This window comes from Triturus cristatus, chromosome 3_2 (genome assembly GCF_964204655.1).
Source record: "Triturus cristatus chromosome 3_2, aTriCri1.1, whole genome shotgun sequence".
NCBI lineage: Eukaryota > Metazoa > Chordata > Amphibia > Caudata > Salamandridae > Triturus > Triturus cristatus.
The window spans coordinates 166,608,187-166,630,034 of record NC_140584.1 but is presented as its reverse complement, the minus strand read 5'-3'; the positions used below and the strand labels follow the sequence as shown (position 1 = coordinate 166,630,034).

The 21,848-nt window shown below is 45.7% G+C and overlaps 1 protein-coding gene across 1 annotated transcript in view; it reads left to right on the top strand.

Annotated features, from left to right (window-relative positions):
• The first annotated feature begins 426 nt into the window (after positions 1 to 426).
• The window catches only part of TAGLN (transgelin), a 45,516-nt gene continuing 24,094 nt past the window's right edge, over positions 427 to 21,848 (top strand). Inside the window, exon 1 of the mRNA XM_085647450.1 lies at positions 427 to 488. The gene's annotated coding sequence lies outside the window, so the exon portion shown is untranslated. The remainder of the gene's footprint in view (positions 489 to 21,848) is intronic.

The window sequence follows — 21,848 nt, the reverse complement described above, 5'->3', positions numbered from 1 at the left end:
TTCATTAACAGGGAGGAGTTTACAGTGGCTGGCGCGAGACCCCTGACAGGGGATGCTGAGGCTGGGAGCATACCCTTGGCAGGGCGTGCTGACACAGAGGCAGGGTGGAGACCCCTGGCACCGCCGGCAGAGTCGGAGTCGCGCCTCTGTCTATAAAAGGACTTGCAGCGGCGGATCGGGGCTCCTTGAGGCTGCCAGCAGCGCCTTCCTGCAAACATCTGGGGAATGTTCTAGCAGAGAGGGAATAACTGGCTTTTAGTCACTGTCTCCCAACTTCTTCCTTTCCCCAAATAAGGTGTCTGCCTCCAGAGCCACTGGCCCGAGAAGGCCCAGCCTCCTCCCTGCCAGGGGAGGAGTAATGTGGGCAGGGGCGGGTGATGTCACCCCCAGAAGCCTCCCTTTTAGCTGCCCGTCCATCCTCAGACTGGGCACTTTGAGGAGTACAGCGGCTGAGAGAGCATCCTTCACCCAGACTGACCCACCCTCGCGTAAGTGCCACCTGAACAGGATTTTACTGTATGTGATGGGCCTTGGGGCATGTGGCTGCCAGGAGGGGCGCTGAGCAGAGCATCGTGCTGAAGCCATGGGTATCTTTGCCGAGTTCTAGAAAAGGCCAGGAGTGAACTGGGCACTCACAGATGGTGTGTCCTAACCACGGCTTTAAGTGGGCCGGGTCTTACCGGTGCTCAGCACCGGCAGTTCTTGAAAGCAGGTGCTGGGATGGGTCCCTATCGGGCTCTCCCTTTTTGCCCTCACCGTGAAAAAAAGCAATCTTAACTCTGCGGCAGTACCACCCTTCGCTGCCTTTGATGTAACTTTAAAGAGACTCCTGATAGTTCGTTCACAGTCATTCCCACCATTTCAGAACTGAAGCAAGCATTTCCTATATGCTATATATGCTACGAACACATGGCTGTTGCTTATTTATTTTATGCAACTAACAGCCATTGACAAAGCCAATAGTACTGGGTGGTTGTAAGTGTAATGTTACTTGCGGTATTATATATCTGGATGTAATGACAGAAGTAGCAAAATACCAGTGGGCGGCACACTAATCTGTGCATAGATTTTCAGTTTACCGTGCTTTTAAGCAGCCCCACCTTTGAGAGACCCTGAAGGTTTTTAATCCCACTTAAAGCCCTGGTTCTAACGTTTACCCTGGAGACTTCTGAACCAGGTCACCTATATTTGAACCCCTGCTTGACCACGCTGTGTGATTCAGAGTAAATAATAGTTTTTACTTTGCTTTGGTTCCACAATTTACCAAAAACGCGGCGTTTTGAAGCCACTGAGTTGCAAGTGGGCGCTAGGCATGATCACGCATTCATTCGATAAGAAGCTGGAGGGATTGTGAATTCACTGCTTGTCGAAGGTGTTCACGGAAGGCGTGCGGCGATTGGTGCGTTCTCCATAGCGGGCACGAGCCTTCTGTCAGTACTTATAGAGACTTTAAGGTTCTCTTCTAATTAATTGCCATGCCCAGATACAGAGACCGAGGGAATGTAAACGTCAAGCATCTGGTAATGGAGGGTTGGCAGAGGTGGGTGGACGGAGTGCGGCGGGTACTTGTGGTAAGGCGCACTGTGCTGTGTGGGATTGGCAGTTTGGGTTTTTTCTAAGGACAGTGTACCCTCATACGTACCTCCTCGAACCTCGAGGTGCTGCCCCTGATGCTACCTCGGAGGAGGCCTGGTGAGATGGAACTGTGGGAGCAAGTGCTTCGAATCTACCTGGCACGAAAGAGATCTGCTTTTAGAGTGCACGAGGCGGTGCAATGGTTCAGTCTGGAGACCTCCCTATTTCAAGAAGTCTTGGTGGTCGCTAGAGCTCGTGCCCTCGGTCTGTTGGTACGCGACGCTGCCATTAGCATGCAAAGCTCTGATTGGCACTGATTCAAGGGCAAGGGCGCTTCGCGTGAGTCTGGAGAGCGACAGGAGAGGCTAAATCACAACCTACCTGTATATACTATCTATTTATGTCAAGGTGGATGTCCGTCCAGCGCCTAATCGCCCTAAAGGAAGCGTCAAAGCACCGAGAAGGAATAGTATTAGAAGCACGAGAGGCTATAGAGTGATATTATGTTATGTTATGACAATGTATTAAGCGCGCTACTACCCGAAGGTGTCTAGGCGCTCTAGTGGTGGGTGTGGCTGCCATGAGATGAGACTGAAGACCAGGGCTTTAAGTGGGCCGGGTCTCACCGGGTCTGAGCACCGGCAGTTTTTTTATGGGTGCCTGGAAACGGGTCTCTATCGGGCTCTCTTTTGTGTCCTGGCACAGGCGGCCCGTTTTTTTTCCCGGATTTGCAGTGGCAGCAGCACTTCGATGTGCGCGTGGTGCAGAGGCGCAACTAGAGCCAAATTTCGGGGGGAGCTAACCAAAAATTTCGGGGGGGGGCTGAATCTTTAAACAGTAGGTAGAGTGGCGCTGATTTTGGGGGTGGGGGGCTCAATCTAGGCAGAGTGGAGCTGCAGGGGCTCTTAGAAGGGGTGAAACAACAGCGAGGCCTCATTAACATGCAAATGGTCTTTTTAAAGACCTGTGAAGTGGTCGGGCGCGGCTTTGTGCCTGCCCGGGAAGCGGTCTCATCTCAGGCTGCCACACACGAGTGGGGGGGGGGGGGGGGGGGCTGAAGCCCTTTGAGTTAAATGGGTGTTGCGCGCCTGGCGTGGTGAGCCTTGTAGAGAAAGGGAAATCCTTTAAAGAGAGTCTTTTTCTCTATGGATTTCCCTTCTGTTTTTGAAACTCAGGAGCAGCAACATTGTCGTGGGTTCACTTTTTCAATATTATATACAAGCTATAGTTGCTGCTTATTTATCTTATGCAACCAACAACCACTCACAAAGCCAATAGTCCTGACACATAGGTATGATGTGACTTGTATCATATATCTGGACGCAATGACAGAAACAGCAAAATACAAGTCGGGCAGCACACTATGCTAAACACAGATTTTTAGCTTACGTGTTTTTAAGCCACGCCCTTAATTACATTGACCACGCCCCTTTGGGAGACCCCTTAGTTTTTTCCTCCCACTTAAAGCCCTGCTGGAGACCCTACCGCTGAGGCTGTTGATAGCACGGTATGATGCCTCACCGAAGGCCACTTCAAAGCACCGAGGCGACAGAATGGACAACATGAGAGGCAAGAGGGAGGCGGGTGGCAAGATGGAGGTTCTCCAAAGTATGCGGCAGGCTCGACTAAATTATGCAGCAAGAAAAGGCAAATTATGTGTAGAGTATTTTGTGGTAGTATTACTTGATTATCTTGAAATGCTTACACATATAACATTTTGCAGAGCGAAGGTTTCCCCCAATTAGTATACACCCAAATACAACAATAAGCAACAGAAGGGTAACCACTCACCAGTCAGCATTTACAAACGGCCTTCCACTGCGCAGCAACATATCACCCCGTTGCATACTAATGTTTGATCCTTTTGAGCTAGAAACAAACTTTCTTGCAAAAATATGCAAATTATGCTGCAGTTGATGGATTATGTGGTAAATGCGTAAAATCTTTAGTTATGTGGAAAAGGCCCACCTACAAAATCACTCCAACGGCCTTGCTCTTAAGTCTTAACCTAGGGGTTCATTTCCATCCTTGATCTAGTCGCCTGAGCATCATCCTATCCTTCTCTGCCGCATAACTTGGGCAGTCCTGGATAAAAGCCTTGCACACGATTGGCCGTGTGAGATCAGAGATTCTAACAGGGGACGATAGACACCACGTAGAGCGGTGTCGTGTATACTTCACGCTCTCAGCAGTGGGGGGAGAGTTGTGACTGACCCCCTGCATACCACCAGGCCCCATGCGAGGCCAGAAGTTGAAACTACACAATTAAACTATGCAGGCTGTGGTTTCAATAAACTCCGAGTACTTTTGGGGATGGGGTGGCAACCTGAACATTACGGAGTGCGCAGGCACATTATGGGTTTCAAGAGGCTTCTATACTGAAAAGGAATTAGCCACACATAGATGAGCGGGTCTATGCACACGCGGCAGGTCAGTGTGCATAGCGGATGGGACAGCTTTACATCCATGCAACAATAGAAACGCGTTATAGCTCCTGCGGCACTAAGGCACGACAGCAGCAGGAGGCGCTGCATAAAAAAAAACATTACATTATTGTTTAGACTCGCTTACAAATTCAGTAAGTCGCACGAGGACTTTCCCAGGTGGGTACGGCTGACGTATTTATTGCGCAGAAGTACGGCGCGCAGACACAGCATTGCACATAATGTACATTTTATATGTTTAGAAATCAGTCTTTTGAAAAAATATAGTGGGGCAGGATGAAGGCAACTAGAACGTGGTGTGGGGAGACAGCAGACTTGTGGGGTGGGGAATGGGGGTGTCATTTTTTGCCGAGGCCTTCAGTTGTAAGGAATTTAGGTGTACGGGCCTCCTTCTTATAGGGAGGAAGAGGCTGCGATTGTGTCAAGGAGAACACCCCATAGGGGCCGAGCAGCTCGAAGGATCAGACCCTTAAGTGGGCACCGGGGACTCTGGTACCCTCATGAGGTGGAGGTTGGCTGGTGTTGGGAGTGGGATGCAGTGCGGGGAAACCATTCGAGAGATGCATGGTCGCTTTCTTTTGTACTCTGGACATTGAGGGTATTAATCTATACTGTGCTTCCATGTAAAACACGTGGAGAAGTGTGGCTCAATGGTTAGAGCGGCAGACCCTGATGCAGAGGTCTGGCCCGGGACCAGGGTTCAATTCCCCACCTCGGTGGGTCTTGAGCTCAAAATTCCACGGACCTGACAATTCTCGCCTCGGTGCCTATTCCAATCATGGAGTCCCACTCTGCAACTCTGGGCAATAGCTTGCTTAATCTCCACAACGGCCCCCACAACGCTAAGGATGCCTGGGGGTGCCCAGGAGTGGACACCTCACAGGGAAAGCCAGGATGGGTTCCACAGCGGTATTCGTACAAGCGCCTTGAGACCCTTGCGGGTGAGTAGTGCGCTATACAAGTATCAATTTACATTGGCAGGTACGAGACTGGCTTATATATGAGTAGAAGGTGGGCAATCAGTGGGCAGGGCAAGTTCTATGGTGGCCATGTGGCAAAGGAGATGACATAGGGAAAGATACGCACAATGGTGGGGGCCAGCCAAAAATCTGTTACAATAATTCCTTTGCGTAACAATGACCCTTATGTGTTATCCATAAAATCACACACTGCATTTTGAACAGACCTTTAAGCAAAGCCAATAAGCTTGGCATTGCCCGAGCTGTCGCGGAAAACTCAAGCAGCAAAAACAGCAGGCATCTGTTTCGGGCTCATGCGCTCCATCCGCAAGATCCTCCCACTACTTCCGCCCCTATCTAGGAAACTCATGGTCCAAGGTCTGATTCTGGCGCGGCTAGACTACAGTAACATGGTCTACCTAGGAGCTCCGGAAGCCACCATGGCGAAACTTCAGCGCACGCAAAATGCAGCTGCCCGGCTCCTTTTGAATCTCCCTTCCAGAGTCTCAGCCAGACCAGCGATCAAGGCCCTCCACTGGCTCCCTATTCGACAAAGGGTAGAATTTAAGGCCCTGTGCACCGCACACAAACTTCTCAATGGTCTTGGCCCTGCTATCCTGAGAGACCTGGTCATCCCTTACAAAGCCCCCAGATCCCTACGCTCGGACAATGAGCGGCTGGCCAACGTCCCTAGATACAGGAAGGCACGCACCGGCGGCCGTCGCTTTTCTGTAAAAGTCTCCTCCGGATGGAATTCACTTCCTCGCCCTCTGAGGACGGATCCCAGCCATCTCCTGTTCCGGAAAAAATTAAAAACGCTGCTGTTCCCAAAATAAGGTCGCCTGTCCCCTCTGGTCTCTACAAATGTTTAAAGCGCGGGGATGCCTTCGGGTCACCAGGCACTCTACAAATCGCGAAATAAATAAATTGGCCAAGCCTCTCTTGGTTTTGGCAATTGCTTTCATGTTTTGTCACGGTTATTGCTAAACTTCAGAACAATCTAATTTGTTTTGGGTAAAAGCAAAAATGACTTATGTTCTCAAGTACCGTAGTAGTCCCTGGCACTTCGTTAAACTCCCTTGTTTATGGATGTGTTTCTTGTGAAAGGCAGATGCCTTCACTCACACTCAAGTTATCAAATGGCTGAAGTGGGCTGATTTATTGCTGTGTACTGTAATGGGAGGGATACAAATGTGAATGACACAATAACACACCAATGGATGAAGAGGCCTGCCTGAAAGCTCCTTGAAGTGAGTTACACAAATAATTATAATACAATCAAGAGATAGAGGCAAAAACCAGACATAAAAAGATAGAAGATGTATATGACTAATGACAATAAGAGCATCCCTTTATACTTGGTACATTAAAAGGGCATTTTAAATTACATTTATGATATTTCACAGCCTTCAGAGGAAGATCCGCACTCATTACAGAGATGAACAACCTCCTCAGCTTGTCCTTGCATTTCAAGAGCCTGTCATTACCCAGGCGACCCTGATGCCGGATCCCTCAGCAAGATCAGCAGATGCTGAACCTGTCCTGTGACAGAGGGCAATGCCATCCCTGAAACTGGTGGTGCCAAGTCTCTTAGACAGAGACAAACCTTTAACTTCTTACGTTACAGGATTTCGTACAAAAGCCATCAAGAGCAGTATAGCTTCTTTTCCACAGATCTCACATTCACAGCGGCCATTTATTGTCAAAGAAGTATTTCATATTCCTGTGTAAGTTTGTAGAATATCCAAACTAAATTTAACATGCATAGTATTGAAGTATGTTATATTTCTGGAGTAATCTCACCCAGAAATGCCTCATATCCATAATATACATTTACTTCTTCTTAGCTGGGTACCTTAATGCTTTGTAACATTTGCCTGTTTACGGTACCAATATAGCCTTATAGCCCGCCGTAGCGGGCTATACCGGCTGTTAAAGGCCCGCTGCAGCGTTAAAGGCCCGAGCCGATGGCGAGGGACTTTAACAAAGCAGAGGGACTTTAAAAGCCGGTATAGCCCTGCTACGAAGGGCTATAAGGCTATTAGAACATTCTGCCACTAGAGGGCAGAATGTTCTAACAAAACAAAGCCTTCAGGGAGCGCAAGGGGATTCAAATCCCATCCGGCTCCCTGAAGTCTTTGTTCACAGCCAGAGCTGTGAACAAAGACACATTGGAATGTTGGCGCTCCGGGCTTATACCAGCCATTATAAGCCCGGAGCACTTCATTGTTTTCAATGGAGCTGCCAACATTCCAATGTTCTAATATTTGTTATGCAACTTTTATGATCTATCACTGAAGGGGTTACCTATATATCCTTACATCTTCTTTCTTTTAGAGATCTAATTTTGTTTTTTTTCTTGTTTTTTTTTTTGGTCCTCATCTCACCATTTACGCCTCTGCGGGTCTTATGAAGCCACTATAACGATCTATGGGCCCCCTGGCTTACCGCATTCGCATTGGTCCCCCGACCAATCCCTTTTTTTTTCATAAAGGAACTTGGTGTAATCATTGGACCAGCTATATTAATCTTAAGTTACAACCCCAACTCATAAGAGGATGCCAGATGTTAAATGGCTTATTCTCTACACCATCATATTCCAGTCGGGCCATAGCAAACGTGGCTTTAAGCCAGTCCTCCCTTTTCGGCGGTAGGGGGTCTTTCCATTTCCTGCAAATCTCTCTCCGAGCTAATATAACCAGATATAATAATAAACCTCTATATAACTGTGAAACTGTTTGACAAATTATACCATCATCCCCAAAAAGAACTAATGACAGATTGACATCAATATTGGTCTTAAAAATATCTTGGAGAGAGTCGCCGACCTCCTTCCAGAAGATTTTCAATTCCGGACACTCAAAAAAGACATGTAGGTCGTTGGCCAAAGGTAGCAGGCATCTCGGGCCTGGGAAGGGGGGGGGGGTGTTTGAGGGCTGAAACAAACTTGGCTATCTTTGCTGGGGTATAGTAAAGTCTGTTGATAGCAAAGAAATGAATCTTTTTTAAACTAGCAGGTTTAACATGCTTATATAATACCTTCAAGGAGGGCTCAAAAAGGGATTCTATTGAGGGACCAAGGGGGTTTGGGTCCACACCGTCATCGAAGGAGGAATCTCCTGATCTTCAGCTTCTATTAAATGATGATACCATACTGAGATTTCCTTCCTCAATGGGTGGATAGATTGACACAACCTTTCAACCTCCCCGTTTCCTCTAACTTCCCCTTTTTCAGCATCGAACCAGGACACTAATTGTAGATATTTAAATCTAGAAAATCCAACACCGATCCTAGTTCTCAGATATTCCCAGGGGTGAATCCCGTTGGAGTCTGCCAGCTCAGACCAGGTGTTTATACCCGCCCTCCTCATAGGCACCGCCAAACTGTCTTTAAGGCAGCCCAGTGTTCCGGGCGCATCCCAGATGGGGGCAAGGTCTGAATAGTATCCTATCCCCCATCTGAGTCTAACCTTATGCCACAGCTCCAAGGCTGCCCTCAATACCTTCAGTCGATCTTGCTTAAAAAACTTTGGAGCCCCAAACTTATATAGAAAATCCTGGCCCCCAACCCCTCCTTCAGCTCTCACCATCTCCCCCAGCAGCCTACCCCAATCTGATTCCTCTGGTTTTACAAGTAGCATCCAAATGCTTTTAAACTGAAAAGCTACCGCGTACAGTCTAATATCGGGAAGGCCCAACCCCCCTATACTGAGTCTGCGTCTTAGTTTCTTCCAGGCCAACCGGACCCCCTTGTCCCCCCACACAAAACTCCCAATCTTACTCTGAACCTTACTAATACTCTTATTTGAAAGGGTAAGAGGTATAGTGGAAAATAGGTAGGAAAGCTTAGGGAGAATGACCATCTTTACTAAATTGATTTTCCCGTAAATGGTTAAGGGAAGATTCCTCCATCGACTAAAAAGGCGATCTATTTCTTTGGTGACTCTGTTAAGATTTATCTGGGGAATCATTTCCAAGGCTTTAACAATACAGATGCCTAAGTATTTAAACTCAGTACTAACTGCTCTTGTCCATTGATCCAAATTCCAGCACATTACCTCTGTTTTTGATTTATTAACTGAATAACCAGACAGGGAGCCGAATCATGCCAAAAGCGCCTCAACCCGGGGGATAACCACCTCGGGATTACTTGTGTATAGTATTAGGTCGTCGGCATACAGAGCTATCTTCCAACTATAATGTTCAGACCTAAAGGGATAGATTGTATCATCCAGCCTGATAGCTTGTGCCAATGGTTCTATGTAGCTATTGAATAAAAGAGGCAAGATCGGACATCCCTGCCTGGTTCCCCTCTGGATATTAAAACTTAAAGTCAATAAACCATTTAAAAGGATCCAAACTGAAGCTCCCTGGTAGCAATTTCGAAGTGTTTGGATAAAAATGGGTCCAAATCCCATTGCCTCCAATACTTCCCAAAGGTACACCCAGCAGACTCTGTCAAATGCCTTGGCCGCGTCCAAAGCGACTACGGCCAAGGGATCAGTTCTCTGAATGGCCAGGTCGATATTGCCTATTAACAGTTTCGTCTGCTCCTGGATGTACCTTCCTGCAACAAAACCCTTCTGATCTGTATGGACCAACTTTGGGACCAACTTCGCCAATCTCCCCGCCAATATGCCCATAAAGATCTTATAGTCGGCATTTAGCAGGGAGATTGGACGATATGAGTCCGCTTTTATGGGGTCGTTACCTGGTTTCAGGATCAGAACAATTGTTGCCTGCTTCCAAGACTCGGGAACCCTGCCCATAGGACAGTAGACTGAGTTAAAAATAGTACCCAAAACTGGGGTCAGCTCTTCTGCAATGTGTTTATACACTTCACTTGGAAGTGAATCCGAACCTGCAGCTTTTTTGTTCTTAGATTTTTAAATTTGCTCGGTTATTTCCTCCAGGGTAAATGGGGCATCTAGCCTATTCCTACTCTCCTCTGACAGAGAGGACAACAATTTATTGTTCAGCCATGATTGTATGGAGCTCGAGGATGGTGCCAAATCCTCTTTATAAAGATCTGAAAAAATAGAGAGGAGACAAGTTTGCATATCTTCAAAACTACTTGATGTCTCCCCATTGTTATTAATTATTAATTCTCTGATGTTATTCCTAGCACGATCAGCTCTGGCCTTCCAGGCCAACAATGCTCCCGCTTTCTCCCTGTATTCAAAATTTAGCATATTTCTAGAATGCCATTGTGCTCTGCACTTTGCATCCAATTTCCCTCTATATTCCTGTCGAACTTCATCTAAGTACCTTAGGACTTGCGATAGACTCCCTGGATCACCATTGCTTAATCTATTTCTCTCATTCTCCAACTGACTTATTTTCCCCTCAATACCTTTGAGTAGCCCTGCTTCCGCTCTATTCTTAAAGCAAATAATACCATGAAGCTTCCCCCTTAAGTTCGCCTTATATGCATCCCAGATGTAATCCATTGAAGTAGAACCCATATTTAGAGAAAAAAATTCCAACGAGGAAGACTTTGCAGCCTCTATAACTTCCGGATCGAGAAGCTTAACTCTATTTAAAGTCCATCTGGGCTGAAGCTGCAACCCTTTTACCTGATATACAAATTGTACTGGGGCATGGTCTGAGAGGTGACTTGGAATAACAGAAATCCCGTCCAGACCGTTCAGGGTTGATCTATCTATAAATATATAGTCAATCCTGGAGGAGTGACTATATTTTTTGCTATTTTGCTTTTAGAGATCTACTGACATAATGATAATACATCGATGGAGGACATAAGGTAGATCTTCCTGTGCAAATTTCTCTTTAATTCAACCCAGTACAATACAGCAAGTACCTCATGGCAGAGATCAATCAATCAGGGATTTGTGAAGCACACTACTCACCCGTGATGGTCTCAATGCCCTGGGGGGAGGGGGGGCAGCTCTGTCTCATCTGAAGAGGCAGGTCTTGAGGCTCTTCCTGAATGCTTGCAGCGTGGGGTTAGTCTGATGCTGAGGGGGGAGTTTGTTCCAGGTCTTGGCTGCGATGTAGGAGAAGGCTCTTCCTCCCGTTCTGGCTCTGGGAGAGATGGGATGGGTACCCAGCTCGGGCCTCAAGACAGCTAAAGGACTACATGAGTCCAAGTGTCAAAATGACCATGGAAAAGAGTCTACTTAAACATGACCAATGTATGGGTCTGGAGACCTCCCTTGGTGATAATTTTTGACACATGTAATGTATGTTTTTTGGGGGTATTTCTAATGCACAAACCTATCTGGCTAGTAATAGAGCTCTGTACGGGGGCAAGCCCTAGTGGGTACACATGGGGACAGGAGGCATGGGAAGAGGTTAGAGCCAGCGTCTAGCACCTTGAAGCTGGCAGCTTTGAATGTGCAGTTCTACAAGGACTCCGAGTGCACACAGAACTTTAACTGCGCTCTAGATCTCTAGGAAGAGGGAGAAGACGGTGGGGTGGAGAAGCCGATATGAGAAGGGAGGGTGCAGGGGTGTGATGGGGCAGGCTATAGTGGTTTCTGGTTTAGGATTGAGCATGAGGTGGCAGAGACCCACCCAGTGTTTGACGGCTGTGAGATATAACCTGCTCTCTCTTCCAAATAGGAAATCAGATTGCTTTTCCACAGGGGGAGCAGCATGTTAGCTGCTCCCCCTGTGGAAAAGCAATGTCGGCTCCCGCAGGACGCGGGGAGCCGGCTGGGACCGTGGGAGGATTGGGGACCCCCCACGGCCCCCAACGAAGATGGGGTCCCCGTGGCTAGTAGTGGCCCGGGAGGGGGGCCATGCAGCCCCCATCCTAAAAAAAAACGCCCTGGGGGATGGGGTCCAAGGCAGCCCCCCTCCAAAATAAAAATTTTAATAAAAGGGCCATGCCCCGGGGGATGATGTCCCCGGGGCAAATTATGGCCTCGGGGGGGGGCGGGGGCACGGGGCCCCCTTCCCGATTTTTATATGTAAAAAAAAAGTAAAAATTGGAGGCAGGCCCTGGGGGATGGGTTCCCCAGGGCCAATAAATTAGAAAAAGAAGGGGGGCTACACAGCCCCCCTTCTTAAAAAAAAAACAACAAAAAAACGGGATCGGGCCGTAGGCCACGCCCCCTCCTTGCACCACTCTGCAAACGCGCCCCCTGGCGCCTTTGCAGAGGGGGACTAATTCCCCTTGAATACTGGGGGTCCCTGGGGGCCAACTCGCCCACCAGGAACCTCCAGTATGCGCCAGGGGGCTGCGTTGCAGAGAGGTGTAATGAGGCCACGCCCCTTTTTACACCTCTCTGCAATGCAGCTCCGTGGCGCTTACTGGAGGTACCTGGTGGGCTAGTTGGCCGCCAGGGGACCTCAGGATTTAAGGGGACTTAATCCCCCGACTTAAAACGCGCCACGGGGCGCGTTTGCACAGTGGTGAAGGTAGGGGGCGGGGCCTGAGGTGATATGTGTGCAAACACGCCCTGTGGCGCGTTTTAAGTTGGGGAATTAATTCCTCTTCAATCCAGAGGTCCCCTAGGGGCCAACTAGCTTACCACGTACCTCCAGTTAGCGCCACGGAGCTGCGTTGCAGAGTGTTGTAAAAAGGGGCGTGGCCTCTGAACACCTCTCTGCAATGCAGCTCCCTGGCGCATACTGGAGGTACCTGGTGGGCGAGTTGGCCCCCAGGGGACCGCAGGATTGAAGAGGAATTAATTCCCCAACTTAAAACGCGCCACAGGGCGTGTTTGCACACGTCACCTCAGGCCCCACCCCCTTCCTTCACCATTGTACAAATATTCCTCTAAAATCAGCCGAACTACGAATTCCGATTTACTCACCTGTTATCAGGAGAGAACCCAGTGCTACATCTTTTATCCCAGCACTGACCCTGAAAAGTAATTCTAAGCGTACTTACCAGTAACTTGTATTTCCTTCTATAGGAATCCATTGTGTGGTTTTCAGCAGAAAAGTTTCTAAGTGTTGATTTTTGAAACGTACAAATATTCCTCTAAAATCAGCTGAACTACGAATTCCGATTTACTCACCTGTTATCAGGAGAGAACCCAGTGCTGCATCTTTTAGACCAGCACTGACCCTGAAAAGTAATTCTAAGCGTACTTACCAGTAACTTGTATTTCTTTCCATAGTAATCCATTGTGTGATTTTCAGCAGAAAAGTTTCGAAGTGTCTATTTTCACAAACTAAAAATATTCCTAAAAAGTCGTCTGTATGACTTAAACACATTCTTTCAACTGTTTACAGGAGATGCACCAGTGCTGGATCCAGGATCCACCACTGAGTAAGAAAAACTAACGATAACACTACTTACCTGCTAAGTGAATTTTCTGCCATATGATAACATTGGTGATTCTATGTGAAAACATTTCTAAGTGTCAACTTTTAAAATACAATTATATTCCTTAAAAATCACTACTGTAACCAAAATGCTTTTACTCAACTGTTTACAGGAGATGTCCAAGGACTGAATCTAGGATCCAGTCCTGTGGTTAGAAAAGTAATCCATAAAGTAACTAATTGCATTTGACTAGAAATTCACATTGAGTTTGAAATTGTGTTGCCCATTGCAACAACTGTATCTACTGTACTTACAATTCTATTGCCTATTGCAAAGTATTTAAACTAAAGTAATTCATTCTGAGAAAGTATATTTTGTATTGTAATGTATAATGTAATTATAATGTAATTAAAAAAATTAAATATCTAAAAATAGTTTTTAAAAATGTAGTAAATCAGTATCAAAAAATCAGTATAACAATTAATACATTAAAAATTGTCATTTACAAAAACTTTGAAATTCACTGAAAAAAACATAGGTTTCAGGCCTGATATAGTTAGGAATTAGCATTTAAAAAACATTTGAAATTCACTGAAAAAACCTTAGGTTTCAGGCTTGCTATAGTTCGGAATTAGCATTTAAAAAACCTTTGAAATTCATCAGTGATGTCATTTGAGGTGTCATCAGTGATGTCACTGACCATGTCATGAATGATGTAATATGTGACATCATCAGCAGTGGATTGCGAGCGCGTGAGATGTAGTTAGTACAACTAACTATATCGGAGGAATTTCAATGGTTTTGTACAAGTGAAATGTCCAGCTAACTATAACACCCCTAAAACCTATGTTTTTTTCAGTGAATTTCTAAGGTTTTTTAAATGCTAATCCCTAACTATATCAGGCCTGAAACCTATGGTTTTTTCAGTGAATATATATATATATATATATATACACGTGTGTGTGTATATATATATTCAGATAGATAGATACACACACTTAACTCTGAAATTTTTAAAACGTGATAGTTTGGTAAATACATAGTTGAGTTGCAGTGGGCGTATCACATTCCTGAAACCTGGTGGTATTGCACCTGCTGCACAGTTGATAGCTTTGCCATGGGTAGATGAAGGTGTCAGACAACACATAAGGCCAGTGGTTGCAGCTCTTCTCCATGGCATGGTTTACCTCTGTCCTTAGACTTGACCTAAACCATCTGAAGCATACAGAACTTTGCAAAGGATAGAGCATAGGTGCTGGAGGTAGAGGTATGGGGGGGTGCTGCAAAGTAACCATTCTGCAGTTCATAAGGTACATGTACACTAAAGATTCCTTTAAATTTTATTTTTATCTTGTCACCTTTGCCATGCGTCCAAAGGCAAAGGTCAAATATCTGACAAATTGCTGCTTATTCCTTTAACATGGAGACTGATATTTACTTTTCTTTCTCTGACTGCAAAGTTAGTTGATGTTGTAAAGTGAACTATCAGACAATCTTGCTACAGTACAGGGAGTGTGAAAGGAAAGGCTAAAGGATGCCAGTTTTTTCCCTAACTCACTTGAATAACTGTAAAATAACTGTACAGATATTACAAAATATATCAGTAGTTAGGGAAGCAAAAATGAAGCACATTATTTTGTTATCCTGATGAGTGATGGGAACACATTTTTTAATAGGAGCAAAACAAATCAAAACAGGTTACTTGTGGTGTGCAAATGCAAAATATTTGCTAAACCTATTTCTACACATTATCCTTTGTCAGCTCTATAGTTTTATCAGTAAAACTGCAGGTCAGTGCAAATTTTGTGGACATTTTATAGGAAAATGAGCTGTCTGTAAATGACAGTGCGCTACCACACCATGCTTAGTAATATATTTTCGACAGAGAGCTCCATATGCACCGCTGGCTTCTTACCGCTCTCCTGTTGAGATGGCGTGGCTTATTTGCCACACTTGTTCTATGTGAGATGCTTGGACTTTTCACAATCTCTAGGACTTCAATGATGTCACATTGACGCCAGCACCCCTACTCTGAAAATAGTTCCAGCACCACCGGGACAGAGCCGCATTGACTGATGACATTTAAAGGGCAGGTCCCTCCGAGGGATATGGATAGCTTTCTGAAATTACACTGGAAATCAGTCTGGTAATTTGCTCCCTAATTTTCACTTTAATTAGCAGGTTTCTACATTCCTGCAAGTACTTGGCAGGAAGCCGGTGAGCTGGTCTGTTTCCTATTATCATATTTGTCTGGATGGGGCAGGTAGGAACAGGTGCCCTTGTTTGGCTTTGGCCTCTCCTGCTCACACCTGAAAGCCAGGGCGCAGTGCTTGGTCTCAAAGGAAGGGAAGAGTGCTGGAAGCCACCTATAGGACTGGCTGTCAGAAAGGAAAACTGAGCGCACTTCTGCACACTCCCCTGTCTGTACAATCCCGCGAGACTTGATGTGACTCCAGAGACATCTATCGACATGGCGGAGAATTCTACCCACGACATGGCTTTTGCTGGTGTCAGATACACATTCAGATGGGTTTTAGGCGGCCTTGGCATTAGGCCAGGCCACTGACACGCCACCAATTCCTCACTTGAGTGCTATACATAGTGGTGTGCAGTTGCATCGTCCTTGGGTGTAAACTGCGAGGGGGCAATGCCAGTGTCACCATGCCCTTTCCTAACGGAAGCAGGGATTAGGGCGGGTAAGTGACTACTTTAAACTAAAAGGCTTCAAATCCATGGACTTCTGCAGGCCGTCCGGTCCCAAAAGATTCGTTGTTCCCGTCAACATTGATTTAAGTGGCCATAACAAGCAGGGTTATACTGGTATAATTTTTTTTCTCCGGAACCAAAACAAAAGTGGACCCCATTAACCAAGCAGATAGCTAAAAGAAAAAAGTAGTAACATCAGGGCAGCTGTGAAAACCGGTTAATTTGGCCATAAAACCCGCCCACATCGGCTCAAAAAACAAGCACTTGCAATGCAATAGTCTCGCATTTACGAGTGTTTGAGCTATGGACATTGTAAATGACAATGTCTTTTATCTATGTGTTGTTTTTAAAACAGATAAATAAAAGACATTGTCATTTAAAATGTCAATAGCTTAAACTCTTGCAAATGTGAGACCTAATGCATTCCAAATGCTTTTTTTTGTAAAAGCGCCCCATGCCATGCTTTCACTTTAATGGCGGCCGCGCCCCTTTCTTTAGACATGGCTCGTCTTAAGAAAGGGGTGTGGACGCCATTAACGTAAAAGCGTGGCATTGGGCGCGCTTGTAAACAAAAAACAAGTGAAGCGATAAAAAAAAAACGTGGCCACGTTCGGCTCTGCAAATAAACCAAAGGCACGCCCACCACTGTATCAGCGTAGTGTGCCGTGCTATGGCAAAAAAAGCGTTGCAGGAGAGCGTGTCCTGCCTGTATCAGCAGGCATGTGAAAACCATTTACCAAAATAGTGCTCAGAGGCTGTAATTAAAGCCTACCGAGTAACAACAAATGTAACAGGGGGTGTCCTCTTGGGAGGTTACGAAATGAGAAAAGACGGTACTAAGAAGGGACTACCAAGCCTATTGACAAATGAAAAGCCACCGTTTACAAAGGACAATGACACAAGCGAATGAGAAATATGGGCGGTGAGTAGGCGTAACTTCAAGTCCATACCTTAATGCAGCATGCCTCGCAGAGCAGTGCATGCGCTGCCCAGGCTCGCCCTAAAAATCGGCCCGCACACAGACCTGTCAGACCAGGCAATCGGGCAACACCTGATTGCCCCAAAGGCCATTCTGACCCTGAAAACATGCATTTTGTGTCTCATTCTCATTTTCTAATGTTCCCTTATCTGGCAGGTCCTCCTCAGAATAAAATCAGTTGCTTCAAGATAAAAATGACATTTATTGGAAGTTGTCTTGCCACAATACAATTAGGTATAACGTTTCTTAAGCAAAGAGTGAGACCCTGATCAAGTGCCATACCTCTATTATAAAGCACATCCGCTTCAGTCATAAACAGAAGAAAAAAAAGCACAGCGCCTCAGAGAACAGGCACAGCACTGTCTTACCATTCACTACCTATGGGGAGAGATAGTCAATTAGAGTTCCTGCTTTTAATGAAGTGCTTTAGATCACTCCTACAGACAGCTCTTAGTGTCAGTTGTGAAAAGCCCTATTGTCTACCATGCCCCTAACTTAAAGTGGATTTAGGGTCGGCCCATTGCTTCTCATTTGTTGGCTTTTGTGTCAATCACATTTGCTTGATGCTTGTGGCTTTCTTTCCTCTTTCTGTGCTTGCCCTGGCCTTGAAGCACTGATTATTACTATCTTCTGATTGGATGACTTGCATTCTTCCACTGCTTACATTAATTTAAACACTTATTACATTTCATCACTCCACAGCGAGCATGTGTTTCCTTGCTATCTCACCCTCGCCCCTGTGTTGAAGCTTCTCCTTCAGCTTCACATCCCTAGCCCCATGCTCCCCATCTTGCATTACCATTCCCTTTTGTATACACTCTGCCCTACCCCCATCGCTTCTGTTGCTCCCCTGCACCTCCAGATCCTTTTTTTATCAAATACATTTATTTTATATTTTAGGACTTCCCGGAAGCTGCAATTTGCTACCCGGCTGTTCAGTTCTCTATATGGGCTTTTATGCAGCTTTTATTTGTCATCATGATGGAGCCTAATTTTGGCTTGTTATGGTTTTTGATTAGCCTCTTCAGCACTGACAACATGCAGTGGGGAATGCAAAAGATTGGTTAATGCCCATCAGAGGTTAGATGAGATCTGTTGGCTTTGCCAGTGCTTTGTTAGTCCTAGCAAACGATGTAGAAGAAAATGGCTAGAGGACGTGAAAGGCCCTAAATTCGACAGAATTGGCACTGCGTTGTGGGGAGGAAAAGCAATTTGTCAAAGGTTCCATGATGGGGTTAATTGGCAAGCCGGGAATGACTCTAGTAAAGGCATGGGTTACATACCAGAGTCACCAACTTGAGGGTTAGGCTGTGGGTTAAGCACTGGCAAAACCAATAGGCTTGTCATTGGCACTCACACACTAACTAAAGCAACCAAACATTCCTGCTGCAGTGAAAAACAAAAAAGGGCTACTTTGGGTAAGCAATAAATGGATGGGATAAAAAAAAAGATTATCTGATGACAGAATGTACATCCAAACAGCCAACAGAAAATGTCAGCTAAAATTATTCCTTCAGGCTGATCCAAAATGTGATTGGCAAGGTCTCATGCCAACGGAGCCAATGTCTGAAGAGCCTGAAACAAAGCCTCTTAGTGTATGCACAGAATATAGTATGTTCACCATGAATAGCGCAAATGCCATTACACGTCCCAACAGCTCTAGACCCCGGAAAGGCTGGAGGGCTGACATGGAGGGAGAGCCAGGCACGTGTTGTGCGCTCAAGGGCCGCAGCTGGCTCTTCCACATGATCCATTCTACATCTATCTAAAAGAGTTGGTGCAGTGCAGACTTTGCGTACAGGATCTCCCAGTACTCACAAGCTTCCAAAGAAATCTACACGATTGTAAACTCCTTCTTGAAACCCAAAGTTGCAGAAGCAGCCTCCACCCCTCCGGGGAACCTGTGAGGAACTTGCAAAGTTCTTCATTAACAAGGTCAATCTAATTTGTGACTCCCTGGGAAGGGATTCAGTTCAGCACTCTGCTGCTAAAGGATGTCCACTAGAAAGTCATGCCACCCCTACCCGATCGGCTTTCCAGCAGCTAAGCTGTAATGGCACCAGGGAAGTAGCAAATACAATTAAATCCAGATTTCCTGTAGATCCAGCTTTCGTTGATATTTTGCCAGTCTTGACCGATCTGTACAATCTGTCGTTGGAAAAGGGACAAGTCCCTGACTGCTGAAAGTAAGGGATCCTCAGCCCACTACTGAAGAAACCTTCCTTAGACCCCGATAAGGCAGAGAATTATAGAACCATATCCCTGCTCCCAGGGGTCAGTAAGATCATAGAGAAACTGGTCAACAGTTACTTGTCCAATTTTTCGGAAACGTACAACCTACTTCATCAGACTAAAACCAGTTTCTGTCCGGGATACAGTATGGAGATAGCCCTCCAACTGGCAGCTGATGACCTTAAGAAAACATTAGGTCACAGTGGCTCAGCTGCGCTCATCCTTCTTGATTTGAGTGCAGCCTCTGATTTTGTCTCCCACTCTATCCTCGACATAGGCTAGAGGCGCTTGGAATCACGGGCAATGCATTAAATCGGCTGGCCTCTTCTCTGGACAACCGGAGTTTCCAAGTAAGGGAAGGGCCCTGCTGTCGGAGGCTCATCAGCTTAAATACGGACTACCTCAGGTCTCATCCTTGAGCCTTACTCTCTTTAAGGAATACATACATCCCTTAGCAGATATCATCTGCTCAGCTAACTTCACTATGGTTTCGTATGAAGATGACACACAGATCATCGTATCCTTGGCACCCAACACCAATCTCACTACCGCAAATCTATCTACCTGCTTGGAGCAAGTGAACAGCTGGATGAAAGTTAGTTGCCTTACATTAAATGTAAAAAAGACAGAGGTTATGGTGGTTAGGAGCAACCCATCATTCTGGGGCCATCATAGCTGGCTCACATGTCTGAGGGACCACCCTTCCCCGTAAGTGAAGGTTAAGAGCCTGGTAGTTCTTTTGGATAAAGACCTAACCATGGCCTCCCAAGAAGGTGGCAGGTACCTGCTATGGCCTTCTAAGAGCCCTAAGGAAAACGATCAGATGGCTCCCTGCAGAAACCTGCAGAATAGTGATACAATGTCTCATTTTGTTGCGGATAGATTGTGGCAATTCGCTATATGTCAGCAGCCCTAGTTGTGTTACCTGGAGGCTTGTAGATTACTCAGAATGCTGCAGCCAGAGTCCTGATGAGCATTCCAAGACCACAGTCTGCACGCTTGGCCTTGGTTAGCCTCCATTGGCTACCAGTAAAGAAAAGGATAGAATTTAAAACGCTCTGCATTGTACACAAAGTAAAACATGTTCAGAGACCACATATCCTTAGCCATCTCATCATCCTGTACAATAAAGCACGAGATCGAAGGCACCCAGAATCAACAGGGCCAGAAACGGGGGCGATTTTTGTCTATCTAGCATCTAAGCCCTGAAACTGCCTCCCTATTCAACTAAGAGCCAACTGTAACTTGCTAAGTTTCAGAAGACAGCTAAAGACCCATCTGTTTGCATAAGCAGCATATTTTCTCTCACGACTCCTTTTAGCACTGGTAAGCCAGTCTCTGGGTACCCATACACTCTAAAACAACCAACAACATAACTTAACAGTGCAGTAACTTAAGATCTAATGTTGCTTAGGTTTTCAGACATTTTTCTTCGGTTCTATATGGAGCCGAATGCAGCAACATGCGTTTCACACAGAGAACAAGGGGTAGGCAATAGAAGAGCTCGGGGGGAGTGGATTACTTCATTCTGAGACCTATTTAAAGTTCACAGGTTGGAGGTTTGAGTCCCAGTAACGTAAATGTAGTGTTTTATCCTTCCAAAGTAGCTACCACTGTGTTAGATAACAGTAACAGTTTAAAATCGCAGTACCAGGATACTTCGGGACTGCATGAGCAAGCAAGTCTGGAAAAAGTTTATTATTTTTAAATTCATTCACCAAATATACACCACAAAAAGAATATGAAGGAGCTAAGCTTCAACTGTTTTTATTAATTTATTTTACAAGCACTAGGAGTTTACAAAAGAAAGAATTATAGTTAAAGGAGTATGGGTCTCAAGTTTGTGAGCACCTAGCACTTTTGAATTGGTTTTAGCTAGAATGCATGGCAAAATCGAAGTGCTCCAGATTATGCAGCAGGAGAATTTATTGTGCATCTGTATGGCACATGCCCAGAGATGTAAGAAGCATATGTGGGCTGGAGTATACAAACCGAAGCAGGGCACTTCATAGTTTTCTAAACAATGTAGGCAAGATTTACCAAGACTTCGCTTTGTCCTTGGGTCAACTATGCTGCAAGGGTACCTCCGTTGATGCTGTGCAGCACACAGGGCACCAGCATAAGGAGAGAGCAGAACTGCTTCATATCTGTGTAAATATGAGGCATATGTGCTCTATACCTTTCACGCAACACACCCTAGCAACTTTTCTTGCTGCCCTGCGTTGTGTGAAACATTAGTGAACATGCCCCTATGGGAGAGTTGTAGTGTAAAGTACAGAGCTGCTGACTTTGGAACTGGAGAACCAGGCTTGAGTGTCAGCCTCAGCTTAACATCCTGTGATTCTGGGCAAATCACTTAATCTCCCCGTGCCTAAAAACAGAAATGATTGTGTCCTTTGGTACTGCAACTGGTGCTCATGTAAAGCGCTCCAGTACCTTCAGGCAGTGGTTAATTTGAGCCACTGGTTTCCAATACTGAGCTCCGGCACTTAATTGTCAACCCAAGTGCTTGTGACAGTCTGCCACAAGGTGGAGCTGTCTGGCTAATTTCGGGTTGACCACAACAACAGTTAATATTTAATTCAATATACATCAAAAACGACTAGTACCTGCCGCCCAAGGCCTTCTTATAGCTTTGGGGGTCCGAAATAGTCTGATCTGACTTGTCACACCACACTTGTAGGACTGTCATGATTAGTAGTTGTGGTTTT